The sequence below is a fragment of the Atractosteus spatula genome, chromosome 10 (genome assembly GCF_055471065.1).
Source record: "Atractosteus spatula isolate fAtrSpa1 chromosome 10, fAtrSpa1.hap1, whole genome shotgun sequence".
In the NCBI taxonomy this organism is placed as follows: domain Eukaryota; kingdom Metazoa; phylum Chordata; class Actinopteri; order Semionotiformes; family Lepisosteidae; genus Atractosteus; species Atractosteus spatula.
Window position 1 is genome coordinate 12703033 of NC_142715.1, and position 17003 is coordinate 12720035.

The 17003-nt window shown below is 40.8% G+C and overlaps 4 non-coding genes across 4 annotated transcripts; 1 reads left to right on the top strand and 3 right to left on the bottom strand.

Annotated features, from left to right (window-relative positions):
• Nucleotides 1-9632: 9632 nt before the first annotated feature.
• On the bottom strand, nucleotides 9633-9714 carry trnal-aag (transfer RNA leucine (anticodon AAG)). The gene has a single exon. It is a non-coding gene; the product is annotated as a tRNA-Leu (tRNA).
• A 2732-nt stretch (nucleotides 9715-12446) lies between these two features.
• trnal-aag (transfer RNA leucine (anticodon AAG)) lies at nucleotides 12447-12528 on the bottom strand. The gene has a single exon. It is a non-coding gene; the product is annotated as a tRNA-Leu (tRNA).
• A 1678-nt stretch (nucleotides 12529-14206) lies between these two features.
• trnat-agu (transfer RNA threonine (anticodon AGU)) lies at nucleotides 14207-14280 on the top strand. The gene has a single exon. It is a non-coding gene; the product is annotated as a tRNA-Thr (tRNA).
• A 1013-nt stretch (nucleotides 14281-15293) lies between these two features.
• On the bottom strand, nucleotides 15294-15375 carry trnal-aag (transfer RNA leucine (anticodon AAG)). Its single transcript has one exon. It is a non-coding gene; the product is annotated as a tRNA-Leu (tRNA).
• Nucleotides 15376-17003: the final 1628 nt, after the last annotated feature.

A 17003-nucleotide genomic window follows, 5' to 3' on the forward strand; every position in this document is an offset into this window, starting at 1 on the left:
ACATATTTAAAGGGGTGTGTTCTGTCATATCTGGGCGTTTGAATAGATTTGTTGTATAAGTTATTGTGATTTCACTCTATACTTGTGTTTCTCAGGAGAAAGTAGTTACATTGGGGGTTTGAGGGTATAGAAAATACGTTGTGCTGTACGGGTAAATGTAAGGATATGTAGAAAAAAACATATTGTCACCTTTGTGAACGTCATTATTAGATACCTGTTGATCGTTTAGCGACCTAGGCCTCCCTCTGGACTCTGCACTGAATTAAAAGCTACGGGAGCTCCTCACTGCTTGTCCTGCATTGTTACCTGTGCTCTCGTCTACATTATCTACATGCAGAACAGCACCAAGAACACCATAAACTTTGTGACGGAAAGTGCTGAAGAGCATGAAAAATATTGAACATTTTAAACATTCATAGAACAACTTGAAAAACTGAGGGACAAAAGACCATCTATTTCGCAGGTTCACAGTAGTTGCAAGAAAATCAGTCGCCTGACTAGGGACCTAGAGATAAAAAGTTCGATATTCTACTGGCTGGGCTATTCCTGTCTACTCAGTTTTTCTCTGAAACAACGTTTTTCAAGAAATTGCAAAATTTTAAATACAATACTTGCTTAAAAGTGCAGATTATTTTTTACCCAAAACTGCAAATGGAGAAAACCAACTCGTTGGAGTCTCTGTGGTGCAATTGCTTAGTGCGGCCAGGTTGGGACTAAAATGATAGTAAGGTGATGGTTCAAGTGCATCCAGGCACACCTTTCTCATTGTTCCAACGTGAACATCTATGGAAAAAATGGCATAAAATGTTTAACAGATTATTGACCTAATTGATACTGACGTCTTACCACTTGTCCACCACGCTTGCGGTTCTGCTTACTTTCCCATCAAGGCTAGCACGTTTTTTAAAATACAAAAAAGTTAAATCTTTGAGCACAAATTGCCATGGTAGAAGGAATAAAGCAAATATGACTGTTCAAATTAATTCTACTGAAACTGATTTAATCACGCAGAATCTACAACAACAAAACCATGATTCTTAACAAGGAGATACTGGGGAGCAGTGGGATTCCAACTCAAGCCCCCGAAGAGATGAAGCTTTAATCCAGCTCCTTAGAGCGCTCGGCCGGGTTACCCTTGATAGTGGCTTTTCAGCACTTGTAGTCTGACTTTGTGGTGTTGAGCTGCATGGAAGAGACTGCACCTCCTTTTTCTGAGATGCTTTCTCTCACTTGGTGAAATATTAACTTCTTTGGCCTTCTGAATATAGTTCTTCTGTTAAGCAGGCTTCAGACTCTGCTTATAGCGCCCATGCAGAGATTTTATTTTTACAGGAAGACTCATTCTGAAAGTTTCTCTGTAGTTTTAGAAAAGCTTTGAACAGCGTATTGTATACTATGCACAAACAGTATTCTAATTTCACACGGCAGATCTATGCAGCAATCGTGCTCGATTTGACTGTTATTTTGAAATACTTCTAGCAAATATATTTAGGTTTCTTTGAACCTTTAATTAAAAAAAATTACTTTGTGATGTTCCGCAGATGTGCAGTGTGCCTTTCCTCTTGTCGTATTCAAAAGTATTCACTGCGTGAGCTCCTCACTGCGTGTCGTTTACTCTACTGTGATTTCTTTTAATTTATCTACATGGAGTCAGGTGACAAGATCACCTTGAACATTTTCGGTTTGTGAAAGGAAAAACTAAAGAAAATACAAGTGATGAACATTTAAAATAACCACAGTACAGCTAGAAGAGTGAAAGATAAAAGACGATTTAGAATGACATTCACAATAGATTTAAGAAAAGCACAACCGCCTGAACAGGGACTTAAACCCTGGACCCTCAGACTAAACGTCTGATGCTCTACCCACTGCGCTATCCAGGCTCTGGAAAAAAGCAGACACTGTTGGGATCCTCGCAAGTCACATGTTTCTTCTTGTGCGGAAGAGCAGTCATACCTGACCCGTCTGGAATGACCACTGACAGACTTTATCCAGAAGCGACGGCACCACTCCCAGTAGAATGAGAGAGAAATACAGAACAACATGAGGAGTCAAGGGGCTCCCACATTTCATCTTTCCTCACATTACTCAGTTTTTCACTAAGAATTTGACCTTTTCACAATCAGATTTTTTCACATTTAATAAGATCTTTTAATCAATTTTAATATTGTTTTTTGGAACAATAAATAAAAAAAAACTTTTAATGCCTTGGTTGTTTACGTGTGCACACCCTTTATAAAGGGGGTTGCAACTATGCTGAAATTTAACCAGTCACATTTTAGATAATGTACAAAGGTTACAGATGCAGCCATTCAAAATGGGCGGGCGATACCGCATTATTTTGCGGTATGCTGTACGCAGTCTACCGCAAGCTACCGGTAAATACCGCAAGTTACCGTAAATTCTCCTATAATACGACAAGCAAAATAATAGTATCCGGAATTTCTGCAAGGTGGAGCTAATAAAGCTCAACCTCTCATGTTTGAGCTGTGGCCATCAAAGTCTTTAACGAAGATATTACTAATAGTATTAATAATGAATGACCTTGGACAAGCTGTAAGTGTAAACTCAAAGTATTGACCTGGTCAACATTCTTTTTTTCATTGACCGTCTTTGTAAAAGTAACACCACAGCATTTCGCAATCACGCGTTTGTTTCCAATCATGCAAAGTACAGTGATTCACCATGCCTTTCACATGCTCATAAAAGAGATTGATTTAGGAACATAAACATATTACCATATGCAAACTGTACTGTGCAAACTGTGCCCATTTAAGTATTGAATATTCATATCTAATTTTACCACTGAAGGGAAATCTTAGTAGCTGAGCATAAAAAGAATAGGAGTATACTGCAACGCGTGTGAAGGCCATAAAATATATTAATTTTGGAACATAAACATACAGTATATGGCTGGTCTCGGTACTTTAAAGAAAACATATACGAAACATGGTTTCATTATGACCAGAATCGGTCTTGAGATATATTTAACTTGATTTACAGTATTTGAGAGGTATGTCTTAACACCGATACTACAGTGCTTAAGTACTGCTCACGTATATGTTTCTAGGTTTATATTATGCATTTCATACGGTCAAATTACTTTTGAGCAACTAATAAGAAGCGCGAAACGGTATGCTTTTTAGTTTCGTTTTGTGCTGGGACCCGTGGATTGATTAGAGATATCAAGTACATACAAGTCATTTTTTAAATGTTGTAGTTCGTCTTGTAAAAAAGTTACGAGTACATCATCTATCAACAATTACACAGGTTCTGTTTCCATATTGCGGATTTTGGTTACGTAATATTATTTTCTAGATTTCACGTAGTGAATATATGATTTGGGCAAACAAAGCCGCAAAGAAGTACATTATGGGTTGTTGTTTTTTTTTTGCAGTTTTATCTAGAACAAGCGATGCTTAAACCTTTGTCTGATTCTTGTGAAACTATCCACACGACAGTTACAGTACCTAGGAGTTGACTTCAGTGATGTCACTGATGGGATGTTTCTAAAAATCCATCCTCTGTAAAACGTCTTCTCTAGTTGTCCTGCATATGTATTCGCTAATGAAGCTGTGTGTTCTGAGCCTGGATCTCTACATTTCTGTATGAACCAGCTTAGAGGGCTAAAGACAGCTTGTGTTTAAATTGAGTGTAAGGCAATTTATGCTTCTAAAGTCATGGTCAGCATTTATTATTGTACTGTGCTGTAAACTTGTTCTGTGCCAAGTCACATTATTTTATAGCGTTTTTATAGAGTTATCAAATCCGGTGGCGCTGTGTGTTAGTTTCCCAACTCCCATGTCACATGGTCTGTGATTGAAACTTGTAAAACCGGTTTAATTCGTCACAGCCAGCACTCCGGTTGTAAAGTAGAAGCAGGCTAGATTTCCAGCGAAAAACACTTCCCCCTTCTTCAGGTGTGAGGGTCTTCTGCTCAGAATGAAACGCTAAAATGTAATGTAGGCTCTGAATGGGTTCAGTTATGATTTGGGCTTGATTAAGGTCACTGCCTTTTATCTAAAACCCTACTTGAATCCTTCTAAACTAAAAATCAGTGTTAGTGAGTTCTAAATAAAGAGGTATCCAGGTAACAGTGAAACGGGCGGACAGTTTGGGGAGATCGCCCGTTTTCCATGTAAATAGTTCCCTGGTTCCGCACCCCTTGGTGTTTTTCTCGCTCTCTCTCGGGTCACCTGATCATTAGCTCGAAAGATTTGAGTGCTTTGTGTATATTCTAATGGTAGTGGGGGCAGGGTGTGTGGGAACAGGTTTGGTTGAAATTGCATTGGAGATCTATGTTCTTCACACCTGAAACATTTTCTCTGAAAGCATTTTCTTCGCAGTTTAACCGATCTTGTTACAGCATGTTACAATTTACTATTATTAACCATATTAATTTTAAGTGCTTAATGTAAAATCTTGTAAAAATATATTTTCATTGTTCAAATATACATTAAGTCTGACTATCATATAATAAGTTAAATACAAAACTAAAGAAAAAATAGGGTTAAATATAATTCAAAATATTTTGCTAACAATGTTAACTGTTTATGAATAATAAAATGTATTAACTAAGGAGTAGGATGGCACAGTTGTTAGTATGTTTTTTGTTTTGTTTCTTTTTCATAAATACAACAGTAGTACCTGATGTCTCAGTGGCTTTCAAAATTAAGTTATGCATGCAAACCTGTGAACTAGAAAGATAACTAAGATATCCGTCCATTTCTAATGGTGGCAAAGTGGTTAGCATTGCTATCTTGCAGCACTGGGGTCCGAGGTTCAATTCCTGCCATCCTGTGTGTGGGGGGTTTACATGTTCTCTCTGGGTTACATGGTTTTTCTCCATATGTGTGATATGACTCCCTCTCGCACTCCAAAACATACTGGTAAGTTAATTGGTTTATGGGAAAACTGGCCCTGGTGTGTGTGTGTTTGTGTCTGTCTGTCCTGTGATGGACTGGCACTATGTCCAGGGTGTATTCTGCCTTGTGTCCGTCGCTTACTGGGATAGGCTCCAAATCTTCTGTACTGGATAAAGAGATTAGAAATGGAAGTAAAGGCACTGTGTGGATGGAACTATACACAGTGTTAGAAACCCACTATGAAATGGCAGCACCTCACTGAGAATAAAACATTTTATAGTGCTGGCTTAAGGAAACAGCCTTTCCACCTCTCTTGCACATCAGTATCCATACCTAGTTATTTAAACAAATTGTCTCTAATTATAAACATCTTAATATACTAGCTCTGTGGATCCGCATCAGCTATGTTTGCCCATTCCTTCAATTCATGTGCATCCAACACACAGTTCAATGCCAGCAACTACACATAATCTAAAATACAATCCTTATTTCAGTATCTATGTAAACATATAATCTGTTAACTTCATCATCTTCATCAAAAGTATGCCTAACCCCATTAGGAAGTGTTCTTGTTATAAGTGTATTCCTCAGCTTTCCCCAAATTATCTTCTTCTTGCCAACATCTCTAGTCTTTTATCCTGCAATAACTCAGCCAACACTTAAATCTCCAAAAGCTGCTTGTGTTAATTTCTTTAAATCACAAATATCATGTGTAAATACTGGCCATGTAATACTCTGCATTGTGGAATAATAGTTTATTTTAAAGGGAACTAGAGAAACTAAGAACTAGAGAAATCAAGAAAGGCTTTTTTTCTAGAATTAATAAATGCACATCCTGTTCACTCGGGAAATTAAATCCACACTGAGCAATCTTCAATATGTTCAGAATATGACAGCAAGAATCCTATCAGGGATGCATTACACCTGTTTTCAAGTCCTTGCACTGGTTACCTATCAGATTTCGAGTCAACTTCAAAATCCTTATCCTCCTTATATACTGTCCTACAACTGTTATTATTGATCTCCGAATTATTGTACTTGACATGACTTCATTCAGCCTTTCCTGAACGTCTATGACAGGCAGAGAGAGTGCTGTTTCTGGTGCGATCTTTTGCAGCTGACATTTCACTGTTTTAAATGAACAAGAAATTAGATTGCTCATAAATCACTTATTCTATATAAACACAGCGTAATTGCCCTCCGAAAATCCTCTTTTTCTTGTTCGTTTTAGAGACCTTGATCGAAACTGATTTTAGATGTCAGAAAGGATTTATTCTCTCTGTATTTCCTACATTGCTTTGTCGAGATTTTAACTTTATATCTAGGCTCAGATTTCAACTATAAATCGTACAGTAATTAATAGCAGTAAAAACTGATGTTTATACATAAAAAAGTCATGCCTTGGAGTATAGACCCCCAAAGGAATGCCATAGACTCAAACTGCAAAATAAACATACAGAAAGAAAGTATTTGTATTGTAATTGCAAATCCTGGTACTGTATGAGTGATTGGTATGACTTTCCTCATTACAAATCTCTTATTAGAATTTAAATTTCTCTGTAACTCCAGGTCAGAACAGAGAAAATGTAACTGCCTTAAGGAGTTTACGATTATGAAAAATAGAAGGATAAGCATGATACGTATGTCTTCTGTCATTTTCTAAGTCATGTTACTGAGCACCAAATCTTATTGAGAATATGAATCCATTTAAGGTTTATACCATTAAAGTAACGGTTTATTCCATGCTGAAAATGTTTGTACCAGACTTTTTTGAGGCCTGTTTAATTGTGTCTGAAGTCTGATGTTGTAAATTTGATTGTTAAAAAGATCCATGAAAATGTCACTACTAAAGTTAGCTGGTACTGTTGGTATTGTAAGTGGCAAGTAGAGCTCATATTTTAGATTTTGTGTAGTTGCTAGCGTTGAACTGTGTGTTGGATGCACATGAATTGAAGGAATGGGCAAACATAGCTGATGCGGATCCACAGAGCCAGCATATTAAGATGTTTATAATTAGAGGCAATTTGTTTAAATAACTAGGTATGGATACTGATGTGCAAGAGGGGTGGAAAGGCTGTTTCCTTAAGCCAGCACTATAAAATGTTTTATTCTCAGTGAGATGCTGCCATTTCATAGTGGGTTTCTAACACTGTGTATAGTTCCATCCACACAGTGCCTTTACTTCCATCCATTTCTAATCTCTTTAACCAGTACAGAGGATTTGGAGCCTATCCCAGTAAGCGACGGACACAAGGCAGAATACACCCTGGACATAGCGCCAGTCCATCACAGGACAGACAGACACAAACACACACACACCAGGGCCAGTTTAAATCTAACCTCAGAACCTTTTCAGAAGACTTAGTGTCTGTATCTGCTTCATTTTCTAATTTTGGTAGCACCTCTAACTGCTTGTCTTTCTTATATGCATTTACTTTGTAATCTGTGGTCCTTTTATCTGTTTTTACATCTACTGTATTGCTTTGAGATGCCACCTTTAATGGTGATAAATCAAATAAAGTTTTTTATTACTGTTATAGGGAAACATGATCAGATTTAAAAAGATCTAAAGTATACTAGTTTGTCACTCTTCTCATTCCCTTTGCTAAATGACTTTTCATACTAATCTGATCAATCTAACTGCCAGTTTTCTGTGCTTTCTCTATCCTGCTAGATTTGCAATTATTCTGAAAATTTTCATCTTGAAATAATTCATTTCTAAATACCTTTTTCACTGTTAACATCTTGCAGCAACTCTGTGACAAAATATACACTCTGACAGTTCATCCTGCTACCAACATTAAATAAAACAAATCTTAAGATTTCTATATTTATGTCTTTATTTAGTGGTTTCATTAGTGACAAAGGCTAAACTTTCTTGGAAAAATGTCTTTTATGTGTTGCGGAAAAATCTGACTCGCTTTAACAAAATATGTTTACAAATCCTTTCACCTGGCATTTTCATAGTTAGAAATTATGGAACGCTCTGTTAAAAGCAAGGGAGTTTTTATGTCTGTTGCAGTTCTTTTGCAACATGAATATAATTATATCGTTATTAATTTCTTGAGATACGCGATTCCATATTATATTCCCTTTTAATCAAATTCTAAAAGTATGCTTGTTGACTCCAGTATCGCGTTAGTTAAAGACTTCAAAGCTTAAAATGTTTAGGGAGAAATGGATACTGGTGTGTATTTTTTTCTTTAAAGTACCAAGACCAGCTATATACTGTATGTTTATGTTCCAAAATTAATATCGTTTATGGCCTTCACATGCGTTACAGTATGCTCCTATTCTTTTTATGCTCAGCTACTAAGATTTCCCTTCAGTGGTAAAATTCAAAATCTACAACGGGCACAGCAAAGACGTTTACTGTAAGTCTTTCTACGACAGACCAACGGACCACGAGTGCCCCTGTCGGTCAACCAATCACGTACTGCGGTGCCACGCGTCATCTTGCATCATACTGAGCGACGTCACCTGCGGTACGTGTCTGTGACGCGCACTTTGAATGGCTGCATCTGTACCGGAAAATAATGCGGTATCGCCCGCGCATTTTGAATGGCTGCATCTGTAAATGAGGCAACTTGCAAGGCGAGCAGGCTCGGTGCACACCGAACGCAGATGTCTCAGAGCAGTTGAGACGTGTCCAAGTGGCTGTCAAAGGACAGCCCTTTGCCGGCACCGTGGCTTAGTTGGCTAAAGCGCCTGCCTAGTAAACAGGAGATCTTTGGTCCGATTCCCAGCGGTGCCTTTCTTCCTGTCTTACTGTACAGAATTTATCCTTACGGGCAAATCCCATGCCTTTTAATTCAGGTGAATGCAAGTGTTCGTTTCCTTTCTGGAACAACTTGTTTTGAAAGAAATCTATACAGCTTGCGAAAGATGAAACACAAATCTTGCTTATCAGTGAAGAAGAGGTACTCCCAGCAGGCCAGCTAATACCAGCAGTGTTTTTTTTTCACCCTAACCCAGAGAATGAAGAAAAGCGAGGCACCTGTGGCTCTGCAGTGTAATCAGTTCGAGAGTTTGGCAGTTAGCTGAAAGAGTGGCAAATGGAGCTCGCCCCAGCCCGTCCTTATTCTTTTAAAGAGGATAAAAAATTAACTTCGCCGCCATTACTACCAGCTTTAAAAGACTGCCATGGGCATTGAAAAAAACACACTACAGATGACTTTTCTGGAACCGAAGCAGAGATTCCTTTACGAACCAACTGATAAAGCTCAGCCAGTGAATACTGTTAACAGAATGTGAAAGCACGATCAACTTTGTAACTGCAACCACAGGAAAAACATCAAGAAGCAGGCTCCATTCCCCATTTAAATCTGTCGTGCGAGGCATGCTTCTTGAACGCATGAAATAAATCCCACAATCGCTTTTGAACTTGGACAAAGTACTTCCAAAGGAGCGCTATGCGCAAAGATTTAACAAGCTCAACCCCCGCCAACGATTCGGTGTGAAGAAGCAGAACATTCAAGTTTCACAGACAGAAACGGCATGCCAGCACAGCCAACATTAAAACGGAGGGCACACTACGATTTGCATTGACACAAAAGTGATCTGGGAAGATATCGTTCCCTGCATAACGCAAAAAGTGGCAAAGCGCTTTTGGGTTGAGAGGACGCAAGAAGGTTTTTGTTTTGTGCCTTGATGTCAAGCTGAGAAAGTATCTTTTAACACTTTGCTTAGTTTCTCGAGAGACTGCCAAAAAGCAGTTCCCTCCCTTTTGTCTGAAGTCAGCTGAAAGGAGGTGGGGACAGAAGCAACTGGCAGCGGTGGGATTCGAACCCACGCCCCTGAACACACTGGAGCCTTAATCCAGCGCCTTAGACCACTCGGCCACACTACCTGCTGTGCACTGTCTCTTTGTCTCGTTACTTGCTCGGAGGAGGTCGGGTGGGTTTTGCTCTTGTCGCCCGACTTAGTGGCGTTATGACCGTGGAACCGACTGCACCTGCTTTTCTGAGATGCTTCCCCTCTCATGGCGAGATCTCGACTTCTTTAACACCTCTGGATAAAGATCTTCTGTGGAGCAGGTTTCAGACCTCTGCGTACAGCACCCTTGATGTCATTTTATCTTTACAGCAGCCGCATCCGGAAAGTTGTGTCTTTTACGTTTTATTTGAACAACAAAACTACATACAATACAAACAAGAGCACATATAACATATCAAGAACATCGTCAGGGGCACATGCTATAATACAATTACACTTTATGAAAAACGATTACACAAGGTAAATAAAGATAAGGTCCGCACAGCTTGTTCTTACATTTCGAAAGAGTCCGTAAATACCCCTTTACGTCTATTTTGAACTGTTCAAACATAGGACTCTTCCCAGACCATTTCACTTTATACCACATTCCTAAACGAGGATGCATCTCCTGTTTTAGAACTATTTTGGCCATGTGGCTTATACAACACACCCACAGTATTCTAATGGTGGACTGCAGATCTGTGCTATAGTTCAGTCGAATTCGAAGGATCCAGCAATCGTACTGGATTTGACTGGGATTCTGAAATGTCTCTTGCAAAAGTATTCGGGTTTGCTTGAACCTTTGATAAAAAAAGTGATCTGATCTGAAACTACCCAGCTTACAATCTCTGAGGTAGTTGTCACTAAACTCGGACGTGATGTGGCACACATGTGCCATGTGCCTTTACTTTTGTAAAAAACTGGTATCTGGAAAAGTTTCTTAATATTTCTTTTGATTAGCATGCAAGAAAATGTGATCATTACCTATGGAATTTCCAGCCAGCGTGGAGCTTGAATTCACAACCTTGAGATTCAGTGTTCAAGAGTCACAGAAGAGGTCGGCCTGGTCTTCAATTTGCCAACGATAAGCTCCGGCAGTGCTCCTCTGTTAAACAGATTGTTCGGATCGGTTATGTGGGACGGCACTTCGATACTAAGATCGTTTGCAGCACACGCATGGTTTCCCCCCTTCACGCAAAAAACATAGACGAAGGAAGCTCTCTTGTCTTGGACTGCTGACTCCCGGAATTAAAGCGCTCTGGGTGCCAGCTAAGTCTCTAACAAGCACACTATAAAGACAGGAATTACACTTTGCTCACGTCACGCATGGAATGGCGAGGCTACTTGTTCCAATATTATTTAGTCTCACCTCATATGGTGCCGATTCCTGGTTTTCATTTAAGAAAGAGCACTGCAAACACCGTAAACAGTGCAAAACGTGTGATGAAAGAAGTCTTTTCCCCCCTTTGTCTAAAGCAGAACACAGCGGAGTCATGCCGAGGGTTGTGAGATCAAGATTTCAGTGGAGCACTGTCGTCTACGTCTTTAGCTACATGAGTTGGACATCCTCTTGTACACGGAAAGCAGATTGAGATCCTCTGACATGAAAAGTGCCAGATAAAAGCCATTTCTCATCCTTTCTCTTAGTGGTGGAGCTATCGCATGTAAATGAGGCAACTTGCAAGGCGAGCAGGCTCGGTGCACACCGAACGCAGATGTCTCAGAGCAGTTGAGACGTGTCCAAGTGGCTTAGTTGGCTAAAGCGCCTGTCTAGTAAACAGGAGATCCTGGGTCCGATTCCCAGCGGTGCCTTTCTTCCTGTCTTACTGTACAGAATTTATCCTTATGGGCAAATCCCATGCCTTTTAATTCAGGTGAATGCAAGTGTTCGTTTCCTTTCTGGAACAACTTGTTTTGAAAGAAATCTATACAGCTTGCGAAAGATGAAACACAAATCTTGCTTATCAGTGAAGAAGAGGTACTCCCAGCAGGCCAGCTAATACCAGCAGTGTTTTTTTTTTCACCCTAACCCAGAGAATGGAGAAAAGCGAGGCGCCTGTGGCTCTGCAGTGTAATCAGTTCGCGAGTTCGGCGGTTAGCTGAAAGAGCGGCAAATGGAGCTCGCCCCAGCCCGTCCTTATTCTTTTAAAGAGGATAAAAAATTAACTTCGCCGCCATTACTACCAGCTTTAAAAGACTGCCATGGGCACGGAAAAAAACACACTACAGATGACTTTTCTGGAACCGAAGTAGAGATTCCTTTACGAACCAACTGATAAAGCTCAGCCAGTGAATACTGTTAACAGAATGTGAAAGCACGATCAACTTTGTAACTGCAACCACGGAAAAAACAGCAAGAAGCAGGCTCCATTCCCCATTTAAATCTGTCATGCGAGGCATGCTTCTTGAACGCATGAAGTAAATCCCACGATCGCTTTTGAACTTGGACAAAGTACTTCCAAAGGAGCGCTATGCGCAAAGATTTAACAAGCTCAACCCCCGCCAACGATTCGGTGTGAAGAAGCAGAACATTCAAGTTTCACAGACAGAAGCGGCACGCCAGCACAGCCAACATTAAAACGGAGGGCACGCTACGATTTGCATTGACACAAAAGTGATCTGGGCAGACGTCGTTCCCTGCATAACGCAAAAAGTGGCAAAGCGCTTTTGGGTTGAGAGGACGCAAGAAGGTTTTTGTTTTGTGCCTTGATGTCAAGCTGAGAAAGTATCTTTAAACACTTTGCTTAGTTTCTCGAGAGACTGCCAAAAAGCAGTTCCCTCCCTTTCGTCTGAAGTCAGCGGAAAGGAGGTGGCGACAGAAGCACCTGGCAGCGGTGGGATTCGAACCCACACCCCAAAAGAGACTGGAGTCTTAATCCAGCGCCTTAGACCGCTCGGCCACACTACCCGCTGTGTGTTGTCTCTTTGTCTCGTTACTTGCTCGGAGGAGGTCGGGTGGGTTTTGCTCTTGTCGCCCGACTTAGTGGCGTTATGACCGTGGAACCGACTGCACCTGCTTTTTCTGAGATGCTTCCCCTCTCATGGCGAGATCTCGACTTCTTTAACACCTCTGGATAAAGATCTTCTGTGGAGCAGGTTTCAGACCTCTGCGTACAGCACCCTTGATGTCATTTTATCTTTACAGCAGCCGCATCCGGAAAGTTGTGTCTTTTACGTTTTATTTGAACAACAAAACTACATACAATACAAACAAGAGCACATATAACGTATCAAGAAAATCATCAGGGGCACATGCTATAATACAATTACACTTTATGAAAAACGATTACACAAGGTAAATAAAGATAAGGTCCGCACAGCTTGTTCTTACATTTCGAAAGAGTCCGTAAATACCCCTTTATGTCTATTTTGAACTGTTCAAACGTAGGACTCTTCCCAGACCATTTCACTTTATACCACATTCCTAAACGAGGATGCATCTCCTGTTTTAGAACTATTTTAGCCGTGTGGCTTATACAACACACCCACAGTATTCTAATGGTGGACTGCAGATCTGTGCTATAGTTCAGTCGAATTCGAAGGATCCAGCAATCGTACTGGATTTGACTGGGATTCTGAAATGTCTCTTGCAAAAGTATTCGGGTTTGCTTGAACCTTTGATAAAAAAAAGTGATCTGATCTGAAACTACCCTGCTTACAATCTCTGAGGTAGTTGTCACTAAACTCCTACGTGATGTGGCACACATATGCCGTGTGCCTTTACTTTTGTAAAAAACTGGTATCGGGAAAAGTTTCTTAATATTTCTTTTGATTAGCATGCAAGAAAATGTGATCATTACCTATGGAATTTCCCGCCAGCGTGGAGCTTGAATTCACAACCTTGAGATTCAGTGTTCAAGAGTCACAGAAGAGGTCGGCCTGGTCTTCAGTTTGCCACAATAAGCTCCGGCAGTGCTCCTCTGTAAAGCAGATTGTTCGGATCCGTTATGTGGGACGGCACTTCGATACTAAGATCGTTTGCAGCACACGCATGGTTTCCCCCCTTCACGCAAAAAACATAGACAAAGGAAGCTCTCTTGTCTTGGACTGCTGACTCCCGGATTTAAAGCGCTCTGGGTGCCAGCTAAGTCTCTAACAAGCACACTATAAAGACAGGAATTACACTTTGCTCACGTCACGCATGGAATGGCGAGGCTACTTGTTCCAATATTATTTAGTCTCACCTCATATGGTGCCGATTCCTGGTTTTCATTTAAGAAAGAGCACTGCAAACACCGTAAACAGTGCAAAACGTGTGATGAAAGAAGTCTTTTCCCCCCTTTGTCTAAAGCAGAACACAGCGGAGTCATGCCGAGGGTTGTGAGATCAAGATTTCAGTGGAGCACTGTCGTCTACGTCTTTAGCTACATGAGTTGGACATCCTCTTGTACACGGAAAGCAGATTGAGATCCTCTGACATGAAAAGTGCCAGATAAAAGCCATTTCTCATCCTTTCTCTTAGTGGTGGAGCTATCGCATGTAAATGAGGCAACTTGCAAGGCGAGCAGGCTCGGTGCACACCGAACGCAGATGTCTCAGAGCAGTTGAGACGTGTCCAAGTGGCTGTCAAAGGACGGCCCTTTGCCGGCGCCGTGGCTTAGTTGGCTAAAGCGCCTGTCTAGTAAACAGGAGATCCTGGGTCCGATTCCCAGCGGTGCCTTTCTTCCTGTCTTACTGTACAGAATTTATCCTTACGGGCAAATCCCATGCCTTTTAATTCAGGTGAATGCAAGTGTTCGTTTCCTTTCTGGAACAACTTGTTTTGAAAGAAATCTATACAGCTTGCAAAAGATGAAACACAAATCTTGCTTATCAGTGAAGAAGAGGTACTCCCAGCAGGCCAGCTAATACCAGCAGTGTTTTTTTTTCACCCTAACCCAGAGAATGGAGAAAAGCGAGGCGCCTGTGGCTCTGCAGTGTAATCAGTTCACGAGTTCAGCGGTTAGCTGAAAGAGTGGCAAATGGAGCTCGCCCCAGCCCGTCCTTATTCTTTTAAAGAGGATAAAAAATTAACTTCGCCGCCATTACTACCAGCTTTAAAAGACTGCCATGGGCACGGAAAAAAACACACTACAGATGACTTTTCTGGAACCGAAGCAGAGATTCCTTTACGAACCAACTGATAAAGCTCAGCCAGTGAATACTGTTAACAGAATGTGAAAGCACGATCAACTTTGTAACTGCAACCATGGGAAAAACAGCAAGAAGCAGGCTCCATTCCCCATTTAAATCTGTCGTGCGAGGCATGCTTCTTGAACGCATGAAGTAAATCCCACGATCACTTTTGAACTTGGACAAAGTACTTCCAAAGGAGCGCTATGCGCAAAGATTTAACAAGCTCAACCCCCGCCAACGATTCGGTGTGAAGAAGCAGAACATTCAAGTTTCACAGACAGAAGCGGCACGCCAGCACAGCCAACATTAAAACGGAGGGCACACTACGATTTGCATTGACACAAAAGTGATCTGGGCAGACGTCGTTCCCTGCATAACGCAAAAAGTGGCAAAGCGCTTTTGGGTTGAGAGGACGCAAGAAGGTTTTTGTTTTGTGCCTTGATGTCAAGCTGAGAAAGTATCTTTAAACACTTTGCTTAGTTTCTCGAGAGACTGCCAAAAAGCAATTTCCTCCCTTTCGTCTGAAGTCAGCTGAAAGGAGGTGGCGACAGAGGCACCTGGCAGCGGTGGGATTTGAACCCACGCCCCCGGAGAGACTGGAGTCTTAATCCAGCGCCTTAGACCGCTCGGCCACGCTACCCGCTGTGCAATCTCTCTTTGTCTCGTTACTTGCTCGGAGGAGGTCGGGTGGGTTTTGCTCTTGTCGCCCGACTTAGTGGCGTTATGACCGTGGAACCGACTGCACCTGCTTTTTCTGAGATGCTTCCCCTCTCATGGCGAGATCTCGACTTCTTTAACACCTCTGGATAAAGATCTTCTGTGGAGCAGGTTTAGACCTCTGCGTACAGCACCCTTTTATTTTTACAGCAGCCGCATCCGGAAAGTTGTCTTTTACGTTTTATTTGAACAACAAAACTACATACAATACAAACAAGAGCACATATAACGTATCAAGAACATCGTCAGGGGCACATGCTATAATACAATTACACTTTATGAAAAACGATTACACAAGGTAAATAAAGATAAGGTCCGCACAGCTTGTTCTTACATTTCGAAAGAGTCCGTAAATACCCCTTTACGTCTATTTTGAAGTGTTCCAACGTAGGACTCTTCCCAGACCATTTCAATTTATACCACATTCCTAAACGAGGATGCATCTCCTGTTTTAGAACTATTTTGGCCGTGTAGCTTATACAACACACCCACAGTATTCTAATGGTGGACTGCAGATCTGTGCTATAGTTCAGTCGAATTGAAAGGATCCAGCAATCGTACTGGATTTGACTGGGATTCTGAAATGTCTCTTGCAAAGGTATTCGGGTTTGCTTGGACCTTTAAAAAAAAGTGATCTGAAACTACCCAGCTTACAATCTCTGAGGTAGTTGTCACTAAACTCGGACGTGATGTGGCACACATGTGCCGTGTGCCTTTACTTTTGTAAAAAACTGGTATTGGGAAAATTAAAGTCGAAACCCAAAACAGTAACATACTTAAGAGTAAATGCCTCCTAATAGCTAGCAAGTGCTCCTAGTTAGTAAAGTTGTTTGTGTCCCTGCCTGTCACGTGGGAAACTGGGGTTTGATTACCGACGGGGAGACAGCTAGTTTTTTATGATCAGATTCCAATCTTTAATGCTGTGTGTGAGAGTTTACGTAACTTTCCTTTTCTCACATTTTCTGACGACTATTCCGAAGGAGCGCCCTGTCAACTCCTAATACTTTTAAAAAAATCTGCCTGCATGTTTGATTATTTTTGTTTTATTTAGAAAAAGTTCAATATTGATCATAACTAAAGAAAATAATGATCAGAAACAAAAACAAAATGTTGAAGATGCGACTCAATCTTGAATCAGAGCTGGGTGACACGGGCTTCTGTTCTGATATGGTTGTACGAGAAACAGGAGGAATCTTTTCTCTCCTATGGAGCATGAGCTGAATCAGGAATGAGACATTTCGTGTGTTCGTGCATATGTCAACGCATGACCTACATCGTAAAACTAAAACTAAATTAAAAACTAACATTAAGTTTTCAGAGACATTCATTTATATACAAACAAGAGACAGACAAAGCAATAATTCTACATTAACTTGTCCTGCACTGATCAGACTAATTGAAATGGTCTGATTCAGAGCCTGTGCAGCTCGTGCTAATACAACATTTTCCTTTGATTTCCTTTGAGGGCGGAGTTGTCTTTAAAATCTGGATTAAATAAAAAGGAGTGACGTCAGTGTAAAACAGCTTTCCTTCTTGGGGAACAATGGTTGT